This window comes from Camelus dromedarius, chromosome 6 (assembly GCF_036321535.1).
Source record: "Camelus dromedarius isolate mCamDro1 chromosome 6, mCamDro1.pat, whole genome shotgun sequence".
In the NCBI taxonomy this organism is placed as follows: Eukaryota; Metazoa; Chordata; class Mammalia; order Artiodactyla; family Camelidae; genus Camelus; species Camelus dromedarius.
Window position 1 is genome coordinate 14,274,410 of NC_087441.1, and position 7,147 is coordinate 14,281,556.

Consider the following 7,147-nt stretch of genomic DNA (forward strand, 5'->3'; position numbering starts at 1 on the left):
TCAGTGTTATATAAATGGGCCAGAAATAACCCCTGTGTGTTAGCCTAAAATGGCCCCATGCCACTCACTGCCTCACAGCAAACTGGGATCAGTAGCCCAGAACCCTCTGGAGCCAAACTGGCTTGACTGGGGAATGGAGGGTGGAATGCTATGGACTAACTGTGGGTGTTCCTCCCCAGATATGTATGTTGAAACCTGGACTCCAACACTGTGGTCTTTGGAGGTAGGGCCTTTGGGAGGTGACAAGGACATGAGCACAGAGCCCACACAGGTGGGATTAGAGCCTCTGTGAGAAGCAACCCGAGAGCTCGCTCGCCCACTTGCCACCACATGAGGACACAGCGTGAAGGCAGCCGCCTCTCACCAGACACCGAATCTACCAGCAAGTCGCTGTTGAACTCCCAGCCTCCAGCACTGTCAGAAATAAATGCTGGTCTTTTTACACTGCTCAGTCTGTGGTATCCTTGTTGTAGCAGCCTGAGCTCACTAAGACAGAACTTCCCATGGCCTGTGCTCGGCTTAGGAAGAATACAGAAAAGAGGTTTGAAAACAGGTCTAGTTCAGAGAGAAAGAATTTAGCAGTTGTTATCAGGTGAAGGGCAAGAGAAGGAAAGAGAGGAGCCAGGTAGTTCATGGTGATGCCTGGAGAAAGATGCAGGGTTCCCAAGCTTTGGTACCCAAGCCGCCTTTTTTCCAAAGCACCCGCAGTGCTGGTCTCAGCCAAGGTGACTTCTCAGGTCTCCTGGTCAGTCTTAGATGTCCAGGAGATCATCCCCCTCTCATTCCACGTGAACTCCTGCAATACTCATCTGAGCTCGTCCGAGAGGGTCTCTCTTCACAGGCCCTTACCACCCACACAGCCTCCACAGCCGGCTTCCCACTCATGATGAAGTCAAGATAGTCACATTTTTCATTGTCATCAGCAAGCACTGTAGTAAAGCCTTCTGATAATATCACAGTTTCAAATCAGTTACACTTTGGACACAGAGCTTGTGGTGTAGGGACAGAGAGGCCCTGCACTGCTGACGTTTGAATGGCCCAGACACACCTGTCCACTGTGAGCAGGTCTGACGCATCTTGGGGTAATTGTTGTCCCAACACTTCCTCCTCATCAAGGCAGGAGAAGGGGATGAGCGCGGAGGGTAGATGCCATGGAGGACGCCCTGAGACACTCTGACATCATTTATTATTGTAATGTTTTGTTACTCACTTCAGATTCGTTGTCCATCTTAATCATTTCATTTCCAAATATGGCAGAAAACTTAATTTTGATTTAAGACAATTCTACCCCTTCCATTTGACACTGCAGACAATGAGGATTCTCTCTTGCCCTTTCTTTCCCTGGGCACCCTCAATGTGCCCCGAATGGAGGAGAAGCGTCTGGTCCTTGGTGTGAGCCCTCTTCCTGCTGGATTCCACCCAAGGATACAGTGTTAGGTGACAGGCACCATACGGGCTGTCACCACATGAAACCTCCTCAGTCCCCCAACGTCCTCTGTCTCCTCCAAGTCCAGATCACAGGGCCCTCTGGTTGGCCCACTCTCCCCCAGCCTCCATGCCCCTTTCGAGTGGTTACCAGATCTCCTGGGATGGTGCGGTTTGGGAGACTGGGGGAAGACTTGCCTAGCTCAGGCCTCTCCCTCACATTTTGCCATATGTGTGTATCTATTTGAATTTTTTCAACCAGTATGTAATTTTTTTCCTACTTTTTTATTGTGATAAAATATAGTAACATTTACCATCTTAACTCTTTCGAAGTGTACAGTTCAGTGGCATCAGGAACATTCACAGTGTTGTACACCCATCACCACTCTTTCCAACGTGGGCTTCATCATCCCAAACGGAAGCTCCCTAACTATTAGCCACAACTGCCCACTTCCTCTCCCCAGGGCCCCTGGTAACCTCTGGCCCCCTTCCTGCCTCTCCGACTCTGACTCCTCCAAGTACCTCATGTAAGCGGATCACACAGTATTTGTCTATTTGTAACTGGATTATTTCACTGAGCAGAAGGTCTTCAAGGCTCATCCATGTTTTAACATGTATCATAACACATTCTTTTTCCTGGCTTTAGCGTGTGCTACTTATTTTTATAACTTCAAAATAGATACTAAATAAATATTCTGTGATATTTTAAAAAGACCATTACAATACAGTGCAATGAATGCTATGATAGATGTGCACACTGTCCCTCATTCAGTCTAAGGCAAGACAAGACCTCACGGAGGACATGAAGATTTTTATCAAGTCTGGACAAATCCAGTATGACCTGGGACAGTGCTTCTCAAGGAGCGTGTGCCAGAATCTAATCAACGCACTGTTTCCTTCCTTCTGAAAATCTTGTTACCAAAAAAAAGTCAGCTGACCTGACCTAAACACTGTGTAGTGCGGTGACGTGGTCAATTTGCCTGAATCCACGTTCCAGTGTGTGCTCCATGTCTCATTTTATGCGTCAAGATTGGATGGACTGGCCAGTCTGCAGACCACACTGTGAATAGCATTATCCTGGAAAACACATTTTCCCAAGACACACATATGACTTTTAACTTCCAATGCTGATGCTGAATCTGATTTCCCCTGTCCCCGTTTCCTTCCTGCGTTTGCAGCATCTGACAAGTGTACTTGCAAGGGAATTCAAAGGACCTTAAAGAGAATTTTCCAGGAAAGAGACTTTCTGGGGCACTGAGTGTAGGAACACAGTGTTAATGATCCCCACAAGTGACCTGCCATCAGACATTTCTATCAAGTGCCAGTTTAGCAAGTGTTATATCAAGTATTCAAGCTAAAGGCTTGAAAGAGGATGTGCTTATGTCTGCACCAAAATCTTATCTCAGTTCAGGTGTAAAGTTGGGGGAGAAAATTCTAAATGTTTTTAAACCTAACGGGCCCCACTGTGCACAGTCCATACTCACTAACAACATCAACACCATCAAAAGGTATTTATTATATATTTACACCTAACTACTCACACATTTATGTTACTATGTGCAAGCGCTGTGGTGACACTTTATCTACATTATCCCATTTAATTCACAGGGTGAGGCGCTTTATAAGAAACTCCACTGCTCCAGCAATTCCACTACTGGTCATATACACAAAAGAATTGAAACCAAGTTCTCAAAGAGATATTTGTACACTCATTGTCATAGCATCATTATTCACCATAGCCAAGACATGGGCTGGGCAACCCAAGTATCTATGATCAGATGAATAAATAAATGAAATGTGGTAGATACAGGCGTTGGAATATTATTTAGCCTTTAAAAGTATAGATGAACTCTGAAGACATTTGCTAAGTAAAAAAAACACCAGACACAAGAAGATAAACATTGTATGTTCACAGCAGCATCGTTTAAAATAGTTAAGACATGGAAACAACCTAAATGTCCATCGACAAATGACTAGATAAAGAAGATGTGGTATATACACAATGGAATACTACTCAGCCATAAAAAATAATGAAATAATGCCATTTGCAGCAACACAGATAAATCTGGAGATCATACTAAGTGAAGTAAGTCAGACAGAAAAAGACAAAAATCATATAATATCACTTATATGTGGAATCTAAAAAAAAATGATACGTATCTTATTCACAAACTAAAAATAGACTCATGGACATAGAAAGCAAACTATGGTTATCAGTGGGGAAAGTGGAGGGAGGAGGGATAAATTAAGAGTTTAGAATTAACAGATACACATTACTATATATAAAATAGGTAACGAAGACCTACTGTATAGCATAGGGAACTATATTCAATTTCTTGTAATAAAATATAATGGAAAAGAATCCAGAAAAAAAGATAAACATTGTATAATCCATATATATGAGGTATCTAATGTAGTCAAATTCATGAAGACAGAAAGTAAAATGGTGTTGACTACAGCTGGGGAGGGGGGAAAAGGAGAGTTACTGTGTAATGGGTGCAGAGTTTCAGTTTTGCAAGATGAAAAAAGTTCCGGAGATGGATGGTGGTGATAGTTGCACAACAGTGGGAATGTACTTAATGCTGCTGAACTGTACACTTAAAAATAGCGAAGACGGTAAATTTTATGTCGGATATATTTTACCAAAAATTTTTAATTAAAAAAAAAAAAACTCCACTGTTCTGAAGAGAAAAGAAAATGAAGGCTTATATACCATGACTAAGGCACTGTGGATGAGTTAGAAAAAGGTCCTCAAAGTGTGGTCTAGGGTCACTACCATCAGCATCCCCTGGGGGATTTGTTAGAAATGCAAATTCTCCTGCCCTACCCCAGACCCACTGAATCAGAAACTCTGGGGGAAGGGAGGATGAGCCTGGCATTCTGTGTTTCCAGAAGCCCTTCAGGTGATTCTGACTCTTGCTAAGCCTGAGAACCACTGGGCTCAAGAAAAGGCTGTCTCCTCACATTCTCTACTTTGTCCCAAATTTAGATTCTCCAAGCCTAAGTCCTCTACCCATCCAGGAGAGCAAAGTATTGTAAATACCCAATGCTAATTGAAACTTTTTCCCAGTGTCTCAATAAAGCACAGTATACTGAACACAATAAACTCCTAATAAATATAAATTCAAAGTTTTAATAATGAAGATGATGTCTTAAAAACTGTATTACAGAAGATTCATCTGGTTACAAAATCAGATGCCATTAAAGGCTGTGGCCAGGGATCATTGCAGCAGTTCAGATGAGAGCTAACAGAGATCTCATCTAGGGAGAGAACCATGGGACTGGGAAGAGGTAAAGGTGGCATGAAATCTGGAGGTGGTGGCAATGACAAGGTCCAGCCATGGGGGGTTACAGAGTGGGAATCAAAAAATACATCCCTTCTCCTCCAAGAAAATCACAACTTCCAATCTGTACTTTTTCTCACTCCTCACGCTCTCTGGGAAAAGAGTTTGGGATTTCACAGCCTTCGTGTTATCAACCCAGTGAGCATTTAAGTGGAGAGACTGGAGGGAGAGACTCTTCACAAGAAGGAGCTCTCAGGAAAAAAAGCTCAAAAGAAAATGTGAGTCTCACAAAGCTGGGGATTGTTCCCAAACCTGATTTATCAAGTGAAACTTTCCCTGCCCCTATCAAAACATGACTTCTGAGACTGGAGGGTTTCCCAAGAGTTTCTTGTGCTCACTCAAACAATATAACAACATAGAAACAGCAGAGCCAGGTCATGGACTGGGGCTCACAGAAGAAAAATGATAGGATTTCTCCAACCACTGTATTATTATTTGTATTATTATTATTATTTACTATTACTATTATTTTTACCTTTTTTTAATTGAAGTATAGTCAGTTTCAATGTATCAATCTTTGGTGTACAGCCTAATGTTTCAGTCATACATATACATACACTTGTTTTAATATTCTTTTTCATTATAGGTTACTACAAGATATTGAATATAGTCCAACCACTGTATAATATTATCTTTTGAAAAAAATGCCTTTATATGGAAGAGCTTAGCCACAAACAAGATGGCATCCATTCTAAATAAGAAGACAAAAAACACTAGTGGTATTAACCAGAAATATTTTTAACAGAAAAATGGCATGTCCCAGAGCAATATTACTTAGCATTTATCAATACTGTATATATTTCCTTCCTATAAATTCATTATTGTTTTTCTGTAAATTAAAAAAAAATCACCTGAACTAATGATTATTTCTCAATCTTATTTCTCCTCTATGAATAAATTATGAGGCAGAATTTTGACAAAATAAGGCGACCCTTAAGAAAAGAATTGATTGCTTGGCATTTAAGGTGATGGCCTGGTTAGTTTCTGAGGGCAGCTGTAACAAAGTACCACTAACTGGGTGGCTTAATACCACAGAAATATATTGCCTTATAGTCTGGAGGATAATGGTCTGAACTCAAGCTGTTAGCAGGGCCATGCCCCCTCTGAAGTCTCTAGGGGAAAATCTGTTCCAGGCCTTTCTGTTAACTCCTGGTGGTTGCCAGCAATCCTTGGTTCTCCTTGGCTTGTAGAAACATCACTCCAGTCTCTGCCTCTGGAGTCACACGGCATGACTTTATTTTCTGGTCATCTTCCCTCTGTGGGTCTCAGTCTGTGTGTTTCTTCTCCTCTTCTTACAAAGACTCTAGTCATTTTAGATTCAGACCCACCTGCTGACCTCATCTTAACCTGGTTACACCTGCAAAGACCCTAGTTCCACTTAAGGTCACATTCACAGGTTCCAAGTGGACATGAAAATGTCCATGAGGACACGAACATGTCCATGAGGACACAGTTCAACCCTAACACCTGGTAAAATGGAAGTGAGGATACTTACTGCCTACTTCATATGAGAATAAGTTAATAGGCAAACATTGTTCAAATCATAGAGGGTCTCCAGGTTTTTAGTCTTTCTGATGGTAAAGTGGGCAGAGCAGGAGAAAGTGCATTCATTTCTCTCCCTCCTTGAAGACAAAGGTGTTCACTCAACCACCCTATCTGTAATCAGTTCCCTAGTGGAGGCGAAGGCTCATCAGTGAGTAACCTGTCCAATTAGGACTTTGAAATTGTTTAATATAAATGGTGGAAGACCAGAATTCTTCTTCTTTTTTTTTTTTTTTTTTGGTATACCTAGAGTCAACCCTGGACTCTGGAAAGGCCAGAGGTCCAAAGGTTACATAATTTAATATTCCTTATATTTAAAATGTTTGACTAGATAGTAATGTTAACTACTGTAACAAGCAACAGCTGGTCAAGTCCTTCTCTCATGTCATCACTCTGACCTCCACCTCTACCCACTTTCCGCTGGGAGAATGACCAGGGCAGGGGGTGGGGAAGGAAGGATCTCTCCTTCCGATTACACTGGGCCCGTCCAATAATCCAGGATAGTCTCCCTATTTTAATATTTCCTTGGAAATTTTGACATAAAAGAATATTTCTGCAGACAAAGGGAGGCATTCAGTACCTTTCTTCCAAATAATGACTCAAAATCTCTTTAATACTTCATGCTAAGTATCCATGTTGGCTGTTTTCCTACTCATTAATAGAGTTATGGTACTCTTGTTTTATGAACAATTGATCTAAACTAAGCCTAAAGCCAACGGCATAATATTCTTTTTTTTAAAATTCTGGTAAAATAGACATAAAATAGAACACAAAATTTACCATTTTAACCATTTTTAAGCTTACATAAACAGTGCCATTAAGGGCATTCACACTGT